We start from the raw sequence: 23,582 nt of genomic DNA, 5'->3' as shown, positions 1-23,582 counted from the left end.
TGCTCAAACCAGCAGTCTCTCGAAGAGTAAGCTCTTTTTCTTTGATGAATTTATGTACGTCTAGAAGCAATGATTATCATATATTTAGGCGCAAAAACATAAGTTTTATTATAGTCGAATTTCATCCGTATTATACACAACATTTACCAATGTGTTTGATGAATATCAAAAATCTCCATGTTGTGTATATGTTTATGATAATTACAGGTTGATTACGTAATTTTCATGTTTTACATAATCAGTAGTGACTCGTAATAAATATTCTGAGGAGACTTAAATTATTTAACATAAACTCCATACAATAATCACCAAGAAAAACCCTTTTATTGAAAAATTAATTATACTTATTACTTAATTTAATGGTAAATTTTTTTATAAACTAATTCAATTTTGCAATTTTTTTTATATCTGCGAATTCGTAGACGACGGTGTACAGCGAATAACGACAGCGCAATGGCACAGAAATTATTGTTGTAGTTTCAATATTTCGTCTATAATACGCGGATTATTCTCGTCGGTCCTATCCATTCAACAAGCCAAACCGTTACATGTTTCGCGATTGAACCCGTTGAACGTTAGTTTCAATGAAACGACGACCGTCGTCAAAATGACTAAAATAGTATTTCCATCGAATAACTATTTATAGGTTTTATATAAATATATTATATATACATAGTACATGTACAAGGGTACGGTGATGAACGCGAATTCAGCTACGCGCGTAACGCAATACATTATACCGCGGCGGAACGTTGATGAATCGACCGGCGGTACCCGATGTTCCTCCGGAGAGTTAAACGATACACGGGTCGGCCAACCACCCGTCATTTATTTCCCTCTGTCCTCGCAAGCCCGTGCCCCTGTTTGTCTCCTGCGATTATAAGAACTACGACACGGATCCGTGTGCACGTTGTCGAAACGTTGTAATTCACTGCGATCAATTCGCACCAAAACTGTCCGCGCATTGCGGTGTTTTCAACACGGCCGTGTTCGCAGAAACGCATATTCCTCTTTTTTTTTTTTCTTCACGTTAGAAATTTAGAAAGATGTCCGTGTGAAGACGGATCTATAACACCGGAACGATAAACCGTGAGCTGAACTCAAGGTTGGTTAACACTCAAAATTCGCTGCAGAACCGATAAGCGCGTTAGCGTCACTATTTTACACGCCTGGATCACGGTGCGCGTGTGACAAATTGGTCGAGAACGCGTTTCGGTTTTTCATCGTTACCGCCTCGGCAACGGCTTATAAATGTACAAATCATTTCTATAACAACTACTTGATAAATAATTTAACCGAACGGAAATCATTTAACATGTGCTTGTCAATAAAAAAATGGGATCGCTATTTAGTGTCGGAAAATCAGTTCGCGTCCTAATACCTTTAATGTGATAAAAATAAAAATAAATCGAACCGGAGGCATTGAATTATTAATTTTAAATTGAATACTTCAGGATCCGCGTTTACTCTCCGTAAAATTGATAATATAACGTTCAATCATATCGATATGCACGGAGTCGGAAGACCACACGTAATATGGCAATCATATTCTAAACACTTACTGATTTAATTTGAGAGCATCGGTTCAATATACGTATATTAATGAACTGGTAACTGATACCAGTAATAAGTGTCCCGGTGGTTGTGCTCAGTTGCGGAAACATTTATTTTTCCTTCTGAGATACTGCACAACATAGGCGGATATTAGGGGTGACTTGGGGAAGGGTGCTTAAGCCCCCCCTGAACGTAATCAAACTACACCTGACGTCAAAATAAATTGTGTATTTTAATATTTGATATTTATAATTTTCATTTTATTTTGTTGATATGAAAGAATGGTCTAAAATATTTACGGACCCTCGTTATTGGAGAAAACTATAGTTAATAAGTAATAAAGGAAATAAAAGAATAGATTTACACTATTAAAATAAATAAAAAAATGAGTTGCTATTCAATATTTCATATTTTTATGTTACCTGTACATATTTGGTGCCTCAACTAGAATAAAGTAAGAGTAGCCACTGGTTAGTGGGTTGAAGCGTCTAAAAATTTTAAGTCCCCCCCCCCCCACAGATGTGACCAAGTATCCGTCTATGCAGCACAACTAAAACAAAGGAAATGTATTTTTAATAGCCATCAAATATAGAACGAGTTTTTTTTTCTTGCATACATTATAGGTACAGTTTATCCGGTTTGTAAAGTGATAAAAAATAATTCTACCATCGGTTAGTTTTTCAACTAAAAACATTCACACATTTCGAACCGTAAACTTAAGTCGGATCGTCAGATGCGTGTGTGTGTGTGTGTGTGTAAAATCGCAGCAGGCGTGGTAATCTCAAAGATATCGTTTGTTCGTCTCGCAAGCCGTAGGGAAAGCGTTAGGGGCGTAAAAAGACGAACGAGTACAAGTGCCGAAGATTATAAAACACTTACGCACTTGTGTGCGTGACGAATACATGAGTTTCCGCGGGCACTAACGCTAGCGGAGGCGCCAGTTTTACGATGAAAAAAAAATGAATATAAATAAAACGAGAGGAAACGCGAGAAACGTGCGCGTGCACAGAATTCCCTTGAAACATACGACGTTGAAGAAATCATGCACGCATAAACGTGTAATAAATTCTCACGTTCTGTTCGTACGTTACTATTTTTCTTCAGTGGTTTTCCGTTCCCCCCCCCCCCCCCATAAGTGATTCGCGAAGAAAAATACAAAATCGTTTGTTCGGTAAAGGTGTTTAGGAATTTTTAACTAATTTTATCGATTTTCAGGCACCCATATTAATAATTGATTTCCAATCAATATTTATGTAGAATTTAAACAAAACGTATATTAACTGATATCGAACCAAATTTGCGAAAAGTTGGATTGATTTAAAATGTTTAATATGCGGTGCACCTTCATTTTTTCATAATAACAGCTACTCTTCATCTCTAATAACTACCAATTATAAAAACATTTAAAAAATACAGTTTTGACGCGCGGTCAAGCACTCGGTGGTTACTTATAAAACATTTTATGGGAACATCACCGATTATAATTATTATATAAAACTGCGCACAGATAAACGTCCGGTGATAAAAGATTTAATTTTTCGTGCTACAACGAATTCACAAAACACTGATACCAAACGTTGGGACCATTTGATATTTGGCAACGGTCACCGGCCATGGTTGTCCTTTAAACAGAATGAGAATAGAGAATATAGCTTTATGTATGAAACAAATACACATCGCGTTCAACATATGCATTCAATGTTGTTCGGGTGCCATCTCCTCGTCCTCTCTACTCCTGATAACCGTTAGTATTAAATCTGTTTTGGGTACGCAAAACAGGAAATTCGGACACCTTTGCAGCAAGATGCTTTATGTACACAGGCATCAATCATATAGGAACAAAATTAAATTTTGTCAGTTCCTTCGGACCAAACAATATAGCTGATGTCCGAACAGCTCGAAGATGCCAAATTGATCGGTGTTGGTAAGTTGTGGCCCAAACCCTAAATAACCAACGAGTTGCGGCCCGGGTTTATGAGAGGTACGTACGAGTTGCGGCCCGAGTTTGTGAGAGGTACGTACGAGTTGTGGCCCATACGATAATCTATATACTACATATATAATATGTACTATACATAGTACATCTATATAAACATCACAATATAAATTTATTAATACTACGTATTTTCTAGTATTGTCGTATATTATTAATATTTGTCATTTCAAGAATATAAATAAAAAAAATATTCATAAATTAATAATACCGTATAGTAATTTCATTTTTTAGCTATTGTTTTGGTTAAAATAATAATAATAATAAAAAAAATGTGTGAAAAATAAGCTAATAAATATAATAATATTTCACTATATACAAATTCCATGACGAAATATTCAAATACGTTTAATATATTATACAAACTATTATACAACACTTATACGAACAAAGATTGATTTCGGACTAAATACGATTTTCATTTTGCCATTTGAAATTATCCAATTATCGTAGTTAATGAAAGTCATATGGCAGATAATACAATAAAACGATCTATATTATCTTTATTATATTATATAAAGATATAACTTTCCATACGTATTGAACAATTCGTTTACCGTTATTCGTTTATCACTAAATGTATAGCCAACATCGCATCGTACATATTAGTGTTACTAGCCAATAGATACATAGGTAATGATAATTATTCGGGCCACAACTCACCTATACTCAAAATATTGTCGAGCCGCAACTAACCTACAGCTAAAATATTATCGGGCTGGAATTCACCGGTCTCCGACACCGGAAACGACACGTCGGGCCGCAACTCACCCACACCCAAATTAATAGTGATTTCCACGGTGGCAACCGATACGTGTGACCGAGGACGAACCGAAATGATATCGTCGTAGGCCTGAAACAATATTAACTATTGGTAATATTAAATTAATCTGCGATCGGGTGCGGCTACATGGTGCACGTATCAAATAATCATCGAACTATTTTCGTATGGTATAAAACGCGAGCACGTAACATGTTTAAACCATCATCCGATCCTATCCGAGCGTGCCGGATCATATCGTAACTCATAAACGTCGAGTTTATTGAATTTGTATGTAGATGAAATGTTCGGATAACCTCCCCCCAGAATGTTAATGTTTCCGAAATTAAAATTAGGTCGTGCGATATAATTCAACTACGGGTATCGATCAGGAGTCTGACTGGATGACATATCAAGCGAATTAATCGAGTGCGAGACGGAGAACCATTTTCTGCCTTGACAGTTTTCGCTCCAGAATCTCTATTAACTATGCGTCATCGATAATGCAGTGATGATGGGAAGTGACTGTCAAATTAAAGCAAACAAACGCGCAATGCATCCTATCACTTTGCTCCACGAGTAGATTGCATGGTTTCCTGTCCAGCGTATAATATATAATTTAATCTCCGACTGGATATCCACGTGCACGTGACAGAGATATTCTCAGGATTATTTTAACCGAGGAGTGATATTAAAATGTATTAAAAAGTCAGCCGTGTGGAGGCTAAGCCTCTGTAACTCATTTCTTATATAAATCATCATACAGTAATAAATTACAACATACTGTATTTTTAACTATAATGTTAAATCACCAAAATTATATCAATTATAAAGACTTTTGTTTTGAATAAAAAATGTATAATAGGGCTTAAATTTTTTCGTTTCGTATTCGTACACTACAGATAGTAATATTTCAAACGTCGAAAAAACATGAACTCATTAACATTTAACTAATATTATTCAATACATATTTCACTAAAAACGATTGATAACAAAAAAAAAAAAAAAAAAAAACGGAAAAATATGCTCTCATCTGTATCATTTATTCTCGTGGTTTGATATTTTATCATTTATATTAATATATGAACTCAACTGATTATAAAATAAGAACAACGAAAATATTTTAATATATAAGCGTGGTCTACAATCTGTATACCAATCGTGTGGAAAATTATAATTAAAAAAATATTTATTAATTACATATATTTATATGATTTTTACTAAATATCAGTTGAACATGAAAATTAAATCCATAAAAAAAAAAAAAAGGCCATGGGTGAATTCATCCCTCATATTCCTCGCCAGTCCGACGTGATCACCCGTCCGTAAAATGGCTAATACATTTTTGCGATATAATATTGACCCCAATCTACGTTTCGTATATAATAGTTGTACAACAATTTTTACTATAGCCGTATTCACACAATGTGCACGAGTAAGCGCAGATCACGGTTTCCAGTAATGGATATGATTTCCAACTAAGACTGCTTTATCAGTCCCCAGGGGCTACATTTGGGAGGCGAAACTTCTTGGCCATATAGTAATTATAGTCGTGTAGACATTGACGGAACCGTTAACCGTTACGGTCTAACTGCACGCAACTGTGGGTAGGCAAGTACCAATGTAGATTTGCAGGCCATCAAATCCCTGAAAAGTGAGTGTTGGACGCGACCACACGAAGAACAGCTTGAGATGTGCACATGCCCATAGTCATTAAATACGTACTGTATTTTAAATATTATATTATGTTAATTACGTATTTAAAATACTTAGTTAATATTATAGTAATTAAAATTACCTGATACTTTTCAGCACTATGTATAGTGTCAGATTATTGCCGGTAGTATAAATATATATATATATATATATATTCGCGTGTACATAACCATAATTGTGTATTTATGTTTTGTGCACAACGTTATTTATTATTATCCTACGACCAAAGTTTTATGTAAATTAAGGTCATCCAATGCGTATAAAAACTATGTGGGTATCCTAGATTTGGACGGTTTGTACTAATTTTAAGGAAACGACTTGGGTTAGGTGTATATTATAATAATAATATTCACGTTGTAAAAAAAAAAAACCCAAATGATACCTACGCATATACAATGTACATGGAGAATTAACTAGTTGTAATAATCGAGTTTTACATTCGGCTAATTGGATTTGCTGATTTTCATGTTGTAAAGAGGGGGTTAGGGTAGGGATAGGGGTGAAAACGAATTAAAATTAAAATACATTCCTCACGGATACTCTACCACGGAAAGATGGATGATCGTTATTATTAAAAATTGCTATCGTTTAATTGCAACTGAGTTCGTTAAACATTTTTTTTTTTCGTGAATTCAATGTTATTTCTATGAAATCTTGTTAAGAGATTTCATATTTGCTGCGGTTACTCCGATTACAATGTCCACGCGATATAAAACTCAAGTATTTTATAGTAACTAATTGTATATAACCATGGTTTATGGTTTCATATAACCAAATACAGTTCGAAAAATTTAAGGATTATGGTAAAAAAATCGGTTTCATACAATTATTACATAACCACATTAATAGTCTATGTATAGTCAACCATTTTTTTTCCAACCTTTTTTAATTTCGCTTAGAAATGTCAACTGACTATTTTTCTGACTTTACTATTTCATATATATTTATTATACTAACTCTTGTTTGACATAACTTAGTCGAAGTATAAATAAGTATTTTTATTTTTTATGTACATACATAAACGATATCGCATATGTTTGATATTAAAAAATCATGTCCTCTACATGTAATAGGCCCCGATTGATTTCCAACGTCTCGTTGGAAAAAAATACAAGCCACCAGAATATAACTGAAATATAAAACAGAAATATGAAAACATTAAAATTAAAAGCCAAAGACAATTTACAAGAAACAAGAAGTAAATGTTGATATCAATAAAAATATAAGAGTATTATTTTTATACTTGGGTGTATGTCACACATTTTTGGGATGGACTTGATAACCATTCGAACAACTCCGTCGCCGTGATCTATTGCTATTCAACTGTACATACGTGTATTTGTACTCAAATTATACACATGTACATAGTGCGTCCTATTAGCATGAAAACTTAATACATCCGGAATGGAATTCACATATAACATTGGTAGTACGACGAAATATAAAACGATAGTCGATAACTGCGTGGACTATATGTACTTGGTATTAATCAAATGTAGGTAATCGATCGTATTATTTTTAAACATATCTCAGATTAAATGAATTGATTCGTCCACTCGTTCGAAATGTGTCAACAAATAAATTTAACGCATTTGTTAACCATAAAAATTTGTTTTTAAAATATTTTTGTTCCCTTTACCTTTGTTTTGTAAGTTTATCCAGAGTTCAAGTGGTTCATTAAGAATTTAGAACTAAAATATTAATAATAAATGTTATAAATTTGTTTGCTTTACATTTTAGTTTTGACGATGCTACAATAATATTAGATACATTTGGTTTCCAAGCTATAATTTTTTTTTACGGAAGGATAGTTTTATTTAATTTTTGAGATTCTTGGGTCAATATTAATTATACTATCAATACCTATCACTATCAAAAGATTTGATTACTAATTTCTTATTATCTAATTATGTCCATCATATTTTATTTAGATAGTTTAAAAATGATACAGCTCATTAAGACTACTACATAGTTGTTAGTCGATTTTATAAAAAATTAAATATTTTTATGCAGGAATATTTACTAATAAACGTCCACTGGACAAGTGAATTTAGAATAAACGTGCCCATAAAAAATAATTTAAAAACATTTTAGGCACACTGTATAATACATACCAGTAAGTATAATAATATATAGTACACTACGTAATATAATAAATGATAGAAAAAACCAACCCAAAAAGATAAAACTCTGCAAGCGTAATATACATTTCCTGGTTCTATTCGTATATGATTTATGTGTTCAATTTTATATATGCGTATTACCTCAAAACCTATATTAAGGTAGAATTAGAGGGTCGGTGGTGAGTTGCAAGGACGACGCCCTACCAAAAGGGCACTCGACTATCGATTTCAGTGCAAAACATTTCAACCTCAAGTCTGAAGATTTTATAACGACACTTTTTGCAATGCTTTCGAACGATTTTTCCTTATTTATCTGAAATCTAACTTAACGAGGTATGTCATATGGATGCAAATACACCCAAGCATAAAATATTTCAACGCATTTTAATTTATTTTTAATACAAATGAATATTTTATAAATCAAGTTTGAATAAATTAAAAACCATTCGAACTAATTATAACATTTCTTGGTTTGTAAAACACTTATAATTATGCCACATAATTTTCTGATCATGAGAAATTGGGTTATTGGAAGATAAATCGAGGCGGTAGCTTGAATACAATTATTACTTCATGACATTTCCATATATACGAGTATATCTTCCAAAATCATGGGTAAGACTACTCATCAACGAAACAATACATTAAGTTAATGCGAAGTTTAATTAAATTAATTAAATTAATGCACGCTAATTCTAGTTTTTACTAACTAAATTTCAGCTTAACTTGTTGCCCGTGTATTCATTTGAGAGTATCGTTATACTTCAAGAAATTACAATTTAATTTAAATTCTTTATCTTTACCACAAATATACGTTTTTATTTTAATACAAGATTTAAAAATGTTTAATTTAACTGAATAATAAATAGAATATTTTACATTTTAATTAGTTGAAATTAAGCTTATTCGTATTTGTTAATTTGATGTAAAAAAGTAAATTGAACTTCAATAAATTAAAAAATTGAAATAGCGAAAACGTAAGAAAACCATTTTTATCAAATATGACAATTTCGAGACGAATATGAATAACTTATTTTTCGAAAATACTCTCGTATTCCGAATTAATATCGAACATTTTTATTTTAATAATTCAGTACCAATTTTACTCGTACATACAACTATGTAATATAGCGTATCATAATACTAAAATTATTGCAGCACGTGAATAGTAGTCAGAGCTATTCGTTCTTATTTTATTATTAAACGTGCACAATTTTAAACGAGTCAAATTACTATACTTGATTACATAGGTATAAAGTATTTTTGCCGTTGAAATAAAAAAGTTTTCTCACAGGACGATCGGAAATAAAATCATACAATGTTAAAATTATTTTTTTTTCTCGTTTATTTAAGCATTTTTAAAATTAGTAAAAAAAAAATATATATATATTTTTATATGAGCACTTAAAGATAATTGGAAAATCCATTAGTAGATGTAACAAAAAACAAAATAACAAAATAAACGAAATAAACCCAATAGGTACATTTGCCTTATTTTTCAAAGCTATTTATATAAAATCACTAATAATTATATTCATTTTAATATGTCATTCGCAAGTATCTATTTATATCAACAGTACATGAATAAATCAATGTTAAATTATATTTTTGTTCTCTCTCTATTTCTCTCTCTCTCTCTATGCCTGTCTCATAAATAGCTTAACTTGTATAGTAAAGAAAAACAATTCCTTTAGTATGTAGTACTTCTAATATGATTAAAAATAATATAAAAGGTACATTTAAACGTTAAACACGGCAATTAGTTTTTGAAAAAAGGAGTTGATAAATTTGATCCTAAATAACCTTTTCTCGGTAAATTGGGTCCCGGGAAAATAAAGGCAGTAGGTAAGTTGGATTTCAGGAAAAGAAAGGTAGTAGGTAAGTTGGATTTCAGGAAAAGAAAGGTAGTAGGTAAGTTAGGTTCCACAGAAAAAAGATAATAGGTAAGTTGGGTCCTGTGAAAAAAAGGTATTAGGTTAAGTCTAAGCTAAACAATTTTTTTTTAAATATCTAATAATTTTTATTTTAAGTCAGTTTTAATATTATTGTGTTTTTTATAACATTCTCGGAAAAAACTTAAAAGATACCAATTTAACAAACTCAAATCGACGTACAGTACGCAATGCACACTACGAAAAATATAGTGATTTTCAGATTTCGTACACTGGTGTCTGTGTGTAATCATTAGAACTATCATCAATATTGGTGTTAACTCACACACGATATTAGACAAACTAATGTACGTATATACCTATATACGTATCATAATTAGAAATAATCAAAGTTGCGACGTTACGAGGTTATTTGATCACAATAGAATCGATAACCGATAGAAACTGAGTGAATTGTTATTTGTAAAACGACTACGGCGAGGTAGTACCATATAGTTAGTAGTTGGGACTTAATTTACCTACTACCTTTTTTTCCCTGGGACCCAACTTACCTAATATCTTTTCTTTTTCCGGGATTCAATTTATCGCTTTCAAAATGTACACAAAATATCACGGACTCAATTTACCTGGCCCCATGAAAAACTGGTTGAAGGTATTATAAATAGCGGTTTACGGGACGAGGAGGGGGTGTATGGGTCTGAACCTTCCCCCAGTCTTCAAGTTTCGCCTGTGATACATTATTCCTTTGGGACGCTCGGGTTTAAAATGGTTTTTTATTTTATTTTTTATTTTATTTGCCTTTGTCGTAAACAATACATCAATGCAATTAGATTAGTTATACATAACATTTAAGCAGTTTAAAATATTTTTAAAAATAAGGTAAAATAGTTTTAAATGTTACGTTATGTTTTTTTTTCGTTTATAGAAGAATTACATTTTAAGTAATAAATTATTAATGGGTTTAAGATGTTTGTTTCTAAATATATATTATAATACCAAGGGACATCATAAAAACAATTCTGAATTCCACTACTAGGTATTATTAAATAAAAATAAATCCATTGTATCAATTTAATCATAATAAAAAATAAAGCAATCATAACCATTATTAGCTAACGATGTATAACACATATTGTATATGGAGTGTCTCGAGGGAATTCACTAATTTCAACTGTTATAATAAAACGAGAAAATTCTCTGAGACATTATGTGCATGAGAAATAGGTTATCACTTTACTTATTACAAAAAAAAAAAAAAAAAACCATTAATCATCCATTGAGTGACTATTATTAATGTAATATTAGTGATCAATAGGTCCTCCGTGTATTTGAATACGATTAAATGAGTGGAGTCTATTTGCAAAAGTGCCAATCAGAGTTTGCAGCAACGTTATATCAGCAACTGATAATAATAATTCGCGACATCTACTTGTAAAAACTATTCGTTATTTAATTTAAAACCGATAAAGATGACCTGAGTCCTATGTCCTATGAATTAACTTTGTTTTCGTTCATTTAGAAGGCACAATAATTCATTCGGTGATGAATTTAGAACTTTTTACGCCTGTATTTTTCTTTCACTTTGAAAACCTGTATTGTTGGAAAAAATCTCGGGAAAATATATTCTATTTGTAATTTATAATTTAATAAAATATGAAGATACTCTACACAATCATCGTGTAAATTAACAGCTTAAAAGATATGACAATATAATCACTTGAAAACAACTTACACAGTTATTTCAACACATTACACTCTCAAAAGTCGAAAAATTTTATGAAATAAAAAATTTGGCTATTATTGTAATTTGACGATATTAACCGTGGTTTGATTTTAGAACTTGCATTTCATCAAAACCAACTGCTAAAACTAACTGCATTTATTATTTTATATTACTTTATAACAGTACAGGATGAGATAAATTATACTTCTAGGTTACATATTTTTAAAGGGTTCCTCTATTATAAATCCCCTATACCATTTATGCCTTTTTAGCTTTAGCGTTAAAAATATCTTTTACTGGATACAAATTTATATATAATAATCGTATTCCACTGTTGCTGTAGTTTTATGAAGCCCGAACAAATACAAGATTTTGATAAATTAAAACGATCATTATAATAATGCGAATAACCGGAAGAATATAATGTAACGAGACGAGTATTCACGGTGGATGTTAGGATTACATGGGTAGCTATTTATTTTATTTTTTCATTTAAATAGAACGCTAATGATACGAGACACGTATAATTTATTACAGGCATTCGACGTGCATACGCAGGAAAATGTCATTTTTAAAACGGATTAGTCAGAACTTTTTTTTCCTAAAAAAAATTAATTATTTATTATAACACACAAGTTACTCGATCTTTCTCTGGCTCTTTTTTGATTTATTTTTTATTATTATTCATTCAGTACACTAATATTGTATTTACACATATATTATGCTTAAACTATTAACCGAAGCAACTTCATAATTGCTTTGAAAAGTAAAAAAAAAAAAAAAAAAAAATTAAAAGGAAGAGTTAAACATCACAAAACGGTATTTATCATTATAAATGCATACTACGTACGTCATGTTCCCCATCAAAAATAAAGTAATTTGTCCGGGAAAATACATTTAAAATTAAAATTTATCGTTATGAAAATCTTTAATAACTGTACGCGATTAACTTAAATGGATACCGAAATAAAGGTTATTTAAAATCCAATAATTAAGAACGATCCTCAACATCGAGCGGTGATGTCAAATGCGGTATGATTTAGTATTATTCTATGAAATATTTTAATAACTCACTTTTTTACCTAACTATAGGGTTAAAGGGTTAGGCGTACGATAATTTTAGTAGTAAATCGATGAGAAAATCCGTTCGCATATTCACTCAAAATTTACGTATTCAATAAACAGTGAAATATTTGAAAGCTTAACTTTTCGTACGAAACGATTTAGGCCACAAACACGAAAATGGCTTGTAGGTAATGTTTATCGAATTTTAAAAACTAATGAACATTGTGATTGATTATTTCCACATATCAAAATTTCGTTTTCTAACAACAAAAGGATAATATACAGAGTGTATATATGAATCGAGAACATTTTTAATATTTTTTTATCTAATCAAACGAAATTCATCGTGTCATACTGTAAAGTTTTTCGTGAAATTGTAATGCATGTTTGTTCGTTTTCGTTTGAAATACCCGATAACCAAGTGTTAGCAATGGGCCCTAAAAATATTTGACGGCCATATCGTACACGGATTCACCACTTTTCGCTTGAAAGTAGTCTAAATATTCAAATGACGAGAAAAGTGTTCTTGTATCGTGTCACGTATAAACCACTAGATCCGAATTTTGGGCGATTTTTGGAGAGAATGAAAGAGGATATATTGAAAACGCAGAAAAATGTTCACAACTACACGTATATAGTAATTGTACAAATTGACAACGCCTTCCACAGCTTCCGGTCACTATCGCTTACACCTAACCTAACGCGGCTCACGCAGCGTAAAAGAGTTTTCCGAAAGATAATAAAATAACAACGACAAAAGTCTCCGGAGATTTTATCCCTAAGATCTTGCCATCAACAAAAATGTTGGTGAAATTCTTCGTACACCAGAACGCACTGGAATGTACACATACGTATAGAAAAGTACATACTTCATAAGGCATATTTGTTATAAAAGTTACATGAAATTGGGGACTTTCGAAAGTTAAAAGGTTTTTAGTAAAAATGTAGTCTAAGAAAATGTCGAACATTTGGAAATTAAACTCATCGACGGTAGTTTTTACCGTCAATAGGGTGTATCGATTAATATTCAAATTGAGTTAATTGTCTGTTAAATTTTATAATGAAAAATAAAAAATAATTTACAATTTTTTATGTATTTCGAGACAATAAAATAATTTCAGTTTTGATTTAAAAAATGTACACAAGTTTCTTATGCTTATGGATTATAGTTCTTAATATTTTTCCAATAAATTAAAGAACTAGCGAAAAATGGAATAGATATCCATACTTAAATCAGTTTTCGTGGCATAAGTTAGACAATTTTAAACTCGATCCAAAGGAAAAAAATATTCAAAAGGTCTGTAATAAACTCGATCCATATTTTTTTCAGGTAAAAAAAATTAACGTGTAAACTCGACCCGAATTCTTAAAAAATTTAAAAACCATTTAGAACCTTTTCAAAAATCATAAGTTTGAAAAAAAGATAAAAATATAAGAAAAATTGCAGTGTTATAATATGAAAGATTAAATATAAATAATTTTTTTTCAGTAAAAAGCTATGTTTTGACATATTTACTCATCGATATTTCCTTATTTTTATATTTTGTAAGTATTATGTCTAATATTTTTTTATTTTTTTTTTTTTAATATAATTATGTTTTTTATGTTTTAAAACCGAAGTGGTACATTTAAGCTGTTCATTTTTATGTACGTTTTTGTTTGTTCTTTTAATTTTTGTAATGATGGAATATATATTGGGATGAGTTGAATTGAAACTTGAATTAAAATGGGCATGAATGATTTACGTGCATTAGTTGTGAAATACGTATCAACTGATGTACAGGCCTACACACCAGGCGGAAAAATAGCATCTTCTTCTATGTATAATCTACGATTATGATAAAAGTGTGAAACATTTTCCGGCTCTAAGAACACTAATTCATAACAATTAATCAAAAAAAGTTTAGAGTAGTTTCATATATTTATTCACAAAAACATAATTTATATTCAAAAGCCTATACAATCATCTTGAACCTATATAATAAAATAATAATGTTCTAATATATTAATTAAAAATGAAATAATAATTACTCCCAGTACTGTACATATCATAAGATTGGAAATTAAATTTTAAGAAATTTAACAAGTTTTATGGGTAGAACTTTAGAACCAATTTTACCCAGATGAAACAAGTACATGAATATGTTTGTAAATAATAAAAAAGTTTACCAATGCCATACACTTTACTGTATTTATTGTGGAAAAAGCTAGTATTCGCATCAAAACAGTACCTTTTTTCGGATAGAAATTCTCTTGCGAAAAATATATTTAAAAAATATTCATTCTATTTCGATCCTTGTACATCACCACTTGATAACGAATGATTTTGTACCATTCCAAAGTCAAAATGTACAATTTGATCATTATGATAAATAAAGATGTTTCAAACATTTAAGAGTTTAAAATGTACAATGCCATTAATTAGTAATAACATTGTAAACGGTTTACAAGATAATGTAACCAGGGGTGGACGCAGAAAAAAATTTAGAGGGGGAGGGGGGGTTAAAAAAATAAGAATAATTACCGTCATGCCTGTATTTAAAAATTTGGCGCCCTCGGGCATATTATTTTATTAGCACCGCCCCCCAAAAAAAAATAAATAATAGTAATATAACACATATTATTTCGTCCATAATTAAAATTCTTTAATATTAAAATATAACTTATAAATGAAAATCGTTTAATATTTTTTTTAATTAACAAATTAAACAAATTATAACATAATAAAACATACTATTTTCTTTTTTTTATTGTTTTATTTTTTTTTCATTAGGTTCATCATTTTTAAAATTAATTTTGCTAAAATGTTTGGCCGCCTCTAAGACTTGACGCCCCCGGACTGTATCTACCCGTGCCTCCACTAAATACGGTCCTGTTTACTGTTATTTTGAAATAATTGACTATTGACTATAGATTGATTATTGTCGATCGTTATCACATGACCATACAACACAAAATTTAGGGAAACCCGTCAATAATAATGTACCATTGTAAATAATATTATATCGATTACATATATTTACTTATTTTTACTTAGTAATAATAAGAGATTTACAAACACGCATTATTTTTACGAAGTATTGCCATCATGGAATTTCAAAAATTTGAGCTTTAAGTACCAATACCTTTTAGAACGTTTGGAAAGTTACAAATTATTACAAATTCACTTTTCTTAACAAAACATTTTTTTTCTGACATATTTTAATCGTATTTTGAACAATTCATTTTTTTTAAGGTATATAAGGTAGGATAACTACGTTTGAAATTAATCATCCCTTAATTTGGGGGAGGGGTTGAACCCCCAAAACCCTTCCCTGCGTCCGCCATTGAATGTAACTATTTATGTAACTATTTACACATCGATCTAGAGCAAGTGGAAAATGCAGCATGCACGACACGTATTTTCTCATCAAATGTGTACTTCAATCTAAGAAGTTCTTACAGAGTGTTCTGGGACAAGTGCATGTGGTGTATAAACGTAACAGGATTATGAGAAAGTTGCGGGCGAATCCATTGGGACAACGGCGACTTTTATGTAATCGGATTGCCAAGGGAGCACACGGACGAAGGAAAATAATGAAAATAATAAACAACTGTGGTAAAACTTGATCCCGAAAATGTTATATCAAAAACGCATAAACGTAACATTAGGTAAGATTAGAGCGCTTCAGTTCGTGAACTTACATGAATGTAGCATTTGTTTTCGCACGTTTTCTTTTGCGACAAAATGGTTTCCAAATATATTTTTTTATTTTATTTTTTTATATTTTTAATTAGCTTAAAATAATTAAAAACTAAATAAAAAAAACGATCAAAAGAATGACCCTGAACGAAATACTTAATTAAATAATAAAGGATACAAAAGTAACTTTCTACTGGAAACTAATAATTAGGGAACGGATTTATATTTAAATGCATATATGTATTAGATTAACTATTTTTAAATCTCATGAGAATCTTCCCCTATTTAACTCATTCTTATTAGAATAACATTAATTTTATTTTGCATATTTCATGCATATTTGTAATTTTGTAGTGCATATTTTTATTAAAGGACATCTATTTTACCATATATTTTCACGTTCACAAACACATGATATACATAAAATGAAGACCGATCGATATCGCCAAAATTAAAATGACATACATGTATAAAACATATATATATATATGTATGTAGCGTTAAAGTATTTAATGGAAATATTTCATGAAATACCTAGCTATTACATATATTAACCAAATCAATGCGATAAGACATATATATAATATTAAATTTAACTAGGTATTTTATGAATTCCCCGTGATTGCTCAGTTATATTTATATATTATAATTCGTTAAGATAAAGAGAGATAACGTCAATAATAAGTTACGATCAAATCTAACCCAACGTTCCATAATATATTTGTTTCTCATCCAGTTGTTTGCGGTACATCATAGTTATACATTTAACGCGTTTTAAAGCTATAGTACCTACAAGTGTTTTAGTATTTTGATTTTATTTTTTTTTAAATTATATTCAATATGGATAAAACAATGATTCTTACGAAACAAAAATTTTACGAATAAATTGAAAAACGTGAGTACAAAAATAATAGTACTATTTTATCTAATAAAAAATATTTAAATTTGATATCTGACGTCAAAAACACGAAAATTAAAAAAACTCAAACCCGTGATTATTGGCTTGCGATACATTACGATTTAATAACAATAAATGGCGTCGAAACATTAATTTACCCATTAAATGAAAATAATCCTAATTTAAAATATACGTTATGATAGACGATATGTTTGACCTTCTAAACAAGATTTACAAGTGAATTATAATATAAGTGTGTTATTAGATATTTTTTGTTTATTTGGTGCGCCCGCTTCTCTTCAATCTGACAATGGCAGGGCATTTTGTAATGAACTAATTAATTCATTGCGTGAGATGTGGCCTGATTTAAATATCGTTCACGGAAAACCACGCATAGTCAGTCTCAGGGTAGTGTTGAACGAGCCAACCAAGATATTGAAAATATATTGACAACTTGGATGCAAGATAATAACACCAATAAATGGAGTGAAGGACTCAGATTCGTCCAATTTATGAAAAATAAAGCCTATCATTCTGGAATTAAACGAAACTCATACAACGTGATTTTTGGAACTGATCCTAAAACTGGCCTAACGTCAAGTATATTACCATACACTATATTACAAGAAATACCATCAATCGAAAATAGGAAAGGCATACTAACAGAAGAACGATAAAATGCAAGAGACAACTTAGAAATACAAGCGAACAAAATGAAGAATTTATCAAATACTAAATTTCCAGAAGCAAAAAAAGGATTAACTGTTCAACTTGAAATTCCTGATGTTGATAGAGGGAGTGGAGATCCTTGATCAGTAATTTCTGTGGTTCTCAAAATTATTGAAGACGGGTTCTATCAACTTGAATGTAAAAGTGTTATGTATAAGATTTATAAATTATTTTAAATTCATACATTTAAATAATACCTTAATTTTTAAAATTATAGGTATTTTAAAACAGCTATATGCATGTTCCTAATTCACTACGTGTTCCGAAAACCTTATATCATTAATCGATATTCCTCAAGAAAAACAAATTTCTCTACAATCTGCAGCTACAGAACAATCAATTGGAAATGGACAAGGTTTTTTTAAATGTACTAGTATCACTAAATGCACCACTAATCGATGTATATACCGTAAAAATGGTGTTTTGTGCAATTCAAAATATTACTAAAATCAATTGTGTACTAATTTTGATAAATAGTGTAGATAATATAATTTTAATTTATTGTAATGTAATATAAAAAAAAATTGTAAACATGTCTAAGATAGATTCAAAACCAATCTTGTACAAAATATTTTTAGAGAATTTTTTTAGAATAGTTTATAATGTAAATTAATATTAATAATATTCGTTTATCTACTTTAACTACTTATTAATTTAAAATGTAAACACTTTAACGATTCATTATCTGTGATTCTATAATATAACTAGTTATTTTATGTCTTTTTAAGATAAAGTATTTATATAATTTGAATGTAAACACTTTAACTAGAATGTTACGTTAAATTATAAAATAATTGGTTTAATACTTTAACGGTAACATTTATATATATATTTTATTTATATTATTTATATTATATTAATATAGATCAATTCATATGATAGAGTTGAACTTTTGAACTTAACGAAATTACGGAAATCGATCAGTCAGAGTCATGCATTCGTGTGTGTATTATTTTTACGTGTAAAACTGTCTCAGTTTTGTGTCTAGTTTTTTTTTTTTTTTTTAATTGTTCGTTCATAATTTTAAAATTATTCAAGTAAAAACACCAATTAGGAGTTGTTTAAAGACATGCGTAAATGGACATAAAAATATTTATAAAACCAATAGTTCAATTTTGTATTGCAATGTTTGAGAAATTTTAACTGTGTTACTTAAGTCGGATTGTTGTGAAAAGTGTAAAGGAGCTGTTAGTACAGATATTATGTTTAGAACGATTATCACACAAACTTATTCCTGAAAATCTGATAACGGTAGCAAACTGTTTAGGCACACGGTGAACGTACACCTATTTTCAAAAATCATGCATGAACGAACGGGTATGTGAAATCGCTGGTCTTATACGATGTATCTATAGAGTCTAAAAACTATGAATGAAAATTTACACCGGTAACAAGACTAAATCCCTTTAAAATGCACAACGTGGTCCACGATACGTATACGATATCCACGTGTGTGCGTTTGAAAAAACCGATTGATGTCAAATATTATTATGGACTCACCTAATACTCGATTAGGTATGTTCATGTCGTAACAATAAAAATTTGATGCATTATACTCTTCTCTCCATATAAAAATTGAAGTCCCCTATCGCATTAAACGTTTACCGCTGTGTTAAAACGTAGAAAACACTTGGCAGTTATTGGTTTCAGCCAAAATCTATTATAAAGTAAAGCCACTAGGTTCAAAACTGTATCGAATCAAAGAAAACCGTTGATTTAGGATTGTTGATTTAAAAAAGCCAGACATATTATATTAATTATGTTGTCATTGTTCGTTTTTAACACAGAATGAATGCATTTTGAACACAAACAAAAATTCAACATATTGGTTTATCTGTTTCGTTTAAGTAATGGCTAGAGTTTATTTTTCTTCGAGTTCATACATTTTTGAACTTAGGGCGTACATTTAATGTGGATTGAAAAAGATTAATAGAGTGTATTATTCATTCAAATATATTTCATACAAACCTACGTACGTGTATATTTGTAGAGTTCAATGAAAGTATACGTCCATATACGTAACATATACAGCTTACTGTTACTTATAAGCAACCATAACGTTGTGAGTACTTACCTAAAACAAACAATGAAAAATCATAATTAGTCAAATGATAAAATTCATTACTGTTTGAGTACAGGTTGACGTAGAAAATAATCAATTTCGCATGTTAAATAATAATTTAATATCAAACAGTGACTTTTAATAAATTATTTATTTTTCTAGCAAATTGTACTATTTTATTATTTTTACGGTTAAAATATCATAATTTTTAGATGTAATATGTAATCACAAAAGATTAAAAATTTAAACATGTTTACGTATTGTTCATAATGTATATTAAGCAATATGTAAAGTCCCAACAATTATCATGATTCTTATAGCAATATATATTATTATAATAATTAACATTAGGTATAGTGATAGTTATAGTTATAGTTATAGTATAAATATCATTCCTCCTTGCCTTTGCATACAAATAATATATATTTGTATGTAAACAATATAGCAATGACCGAAATGGTACACAAGGGCGTATTTGAGAGGGAGAGGCGAAGGGGGTATTCTCCCTTCCATGGCTCGTAATTTTTTTGAATATAATACATTGATTTATTTAAAAAATGTAATGTAAAAATAATTAAGAATATAAATGAATAGTCTATCATTATAATATGTTATCGTTTTAACAAGAATATGAGCTGTAGGTAATGAACTGTGAATTATTTTATTAAGTTTGTATTGAAGAAAAATTTGTTTCGCCTACCCCCTCCTATGACCACAACTCAAATACGCCCTTAATGGCACACCACGTTTACAAGAGGTTTCAATGTGCTTTCAAATAATTAACGCCACCACTGCCACGTGTCAATTTCGATTATAAAACGTGTCTTATCGACATTTGATAAAAAATAAAATAAAATACAATATTTTTTTTATTTTTTTTTTGGTGTTTCATATTTTAGGTTGTTGTTCAAACATAATTTTACGGTGGGCTCTTTATTTTTATTTTTTTTCGTTTTTGTCAGAAAAAACCTCGAGGAGTTTATCCATGTTTTGACGTAGACGTGTTCTTCTTGATGCCTCCCGCGAGAAAAAAAAATGAAAAAAACAATCACGTTTTCAATTGCAATCTTACAAAAAACGATAATATATAAGTTATATAAATGTTCACCGTCAAAATACAAAGTAGAAGATAATAAAATTTATGTTTTTTTAACGAGAAAAAAATATTGTTCCGCAACCAAACTAAATAATATTATTATGTTACAGACGTTATAATAAAGTTGACGAGCCACGGGCCGCTAACAAAACGGGAAATATACGTTTTATCAGATTTGAAAAATCTTTTTTATAATTTCTAAATTCCTATTTTTGTTATTGAAAGAATACATTCATCATAAAGTTTATGTTTATGTTTCTATAAATACCATGTTTATATTACGAATTAGTATAAACAGCATTAGAATAATATTCTAACACAATTAGCACTAATTCAACCAGTTAGCTCTACAACGTACGAACGAAGTTTTTAAGCAATTCGAAGAATAAAAAAATGGGTGAGAACATCTCTGCTTCAAGATCGGTTTACTAAATTATCTATTGTTCACATAGAAACTAAAAGTATTGATAGAGAAAGGATTTTAGTTTTAAAATAAAGTATTTATAGCTGTTATTACCTACTAATTTATACATTTATTGTTCTTATATACTATGTCTATGTATTTGTATTTTAGCTACTTGTAAGATCTATTCTGCACAGAAAGACCCAACTAAAATACCAAAAAATATATATATATTACATTTTTTTTTCGTATATATTATATATGATAAATATTGTTTTTGGTTCTCAAATTTACGATTTTTTACCGGTTTTAAGCCCTGATTTTAAAGAATAGTAAACAGAGTATTAATTTGTGTTGAACTGGTGTTGTTACGTTATGAAACACATGTTCTTCGCTGTAGTTAATAACACAAAGTACTCTAACATGACGATGATCTATTGGCCAGCTACTATTAATCTTGAAAGTAGTTAGGTAGGAAAAAAAATATATATATTTTATAATAACGTGTATTAATTATTTTTTGGTGTTATTATTTCTACCAAAATTTACGTATTATTTGATATTTTTTTTTTTTAATTTGCCTTTGTAATTATTTGATATTAGTAATCTATTTTGTTTTTCATTTCAACCTCAGGGCTGATGACAATCAAAGGCACCCATATGGGGGGGAGGCAAAGGAGGGACATGTTTCCCCCCTGGAAAAGGTCAAAAATCTTTGAAAATTGTCTACTATGATCAGAATATAATTATTTAAATATAATTTAAAAATTTAATTTAATATACTAAAATCTATAATTTGTTTATGAAAAATCTATTTATTTAGTTTGTAAAATCAAGTTATCAGCTATAAATAAAAACACGCTTTTTCGTTTCTATTCTGTATATATATATATACATACATACGAGTATATTACTAAATAGTAGTAGTTAGTTTTTTTTCGATACAACAACACATTTCAGGTATCCTATTAAATATTAATTTATACCGCTACAATTGTCCCATATTTATAACAAACTTGTGAACAATCCAACTGTATAAGCTGCAGAGCATTTTCCGTATAAATCCGGTAAATTGAAATGTGTTTTGTTCAGACTCTGTAAACCGATTACCAGGTGCGATTCGCAGTATATCGCATAGCATACTGAAACGAGTTTTCGTGCACAAGCCGCCCGCGCGAGTGTTAATACGATACTCATAAGAGCCTCGCTAAGCTGGTTTTGAAAACTCAATTTCTAATTTAATGCGTTAACAGAGTTTCATTTTTATACTCCCGAATGTGGTACGTAATGCGATACGTAGAATTACAGAAGTCAATCGACTTTGAGATAATTTTTAACGATATAATATCTGAAAAAGTCAGTTTTTTTTAATTCGATTAGAAACAATGAATTGGTGTTGTTGAAAAGCGTTATCTGGTCGTATAAGTATTAAATTAAATAATATATTATAATATTAATAAATTATTATACGATGTTAATATTGCGCAATATGGATTCACGATAAATTCAGATTCATTTAATTAAAAAAAAAAAAAAAATCATCACTTGCATGGAAACCCGAGGTATTGAAAATGAATCAGTAGCCGATTTTAAGTGGCCACAAGGTTGCAAAATGATAATAAAAAAACCAACTAAGTTGTGAACCCGACGATAACGATGAAAATCGAATTACGAATACTGCGATTCCAAAACATACGACTGCCACGCCACCACACATATTATATTATACTTGATGCATTATTGATTTATTTTACTCTTAGGACATGTTTATACATATTGCGGACAGAATACACTACAGATGGTTTTATGTACTTATTTTTGGACAACAGTCATTGCCGTTTATTAATGTGTGTATTGTTTATATATATGTATACATAATGCAGTTA

At 29.8% G+C, this 23,582-nt stretch overlaps 1 protein-coding gene and 1 pseudogene across 3 annotated transcripts in view; one reads left to right on the top strand and one right to left on the bottom strand.

Moving 5' to 3' along the window:
- LOC112693275 (calcium/calmodulin-dependent protein kinase type 1) overlaps window positions 1-23,582 on the bottom strand; it is a 451,608-nt gene that overhangs the window by 289,756 nt on the left and 138,270 nt on the right. The gene's annotated exons all lie outside the window — the stretch shown is intronic.
- Window positions 18,120-18,612, top strand: LOC112693277 (annotated as a pseudogene).

Source organism: Sipha flava, unplaced genomic scaffold, assembly GCF_003268045.1.
Source record: "Sipha flava isolate LNK unplaced genomic scaffold, YSA_version1 84_pilon_pilon, whole genome shotgun sequence".
Lineage (NCBI taxonomy): Eukaryota > Metazoa > Arthropoda > Insecta > Hemiptera > Aphididae > Sipha > Sipha flava.
The sequence above is the reverse complement of the archived record's forward strand: the minus strand, read 5'-3'. Positions and strand labels throughout refer to the sequence as shown.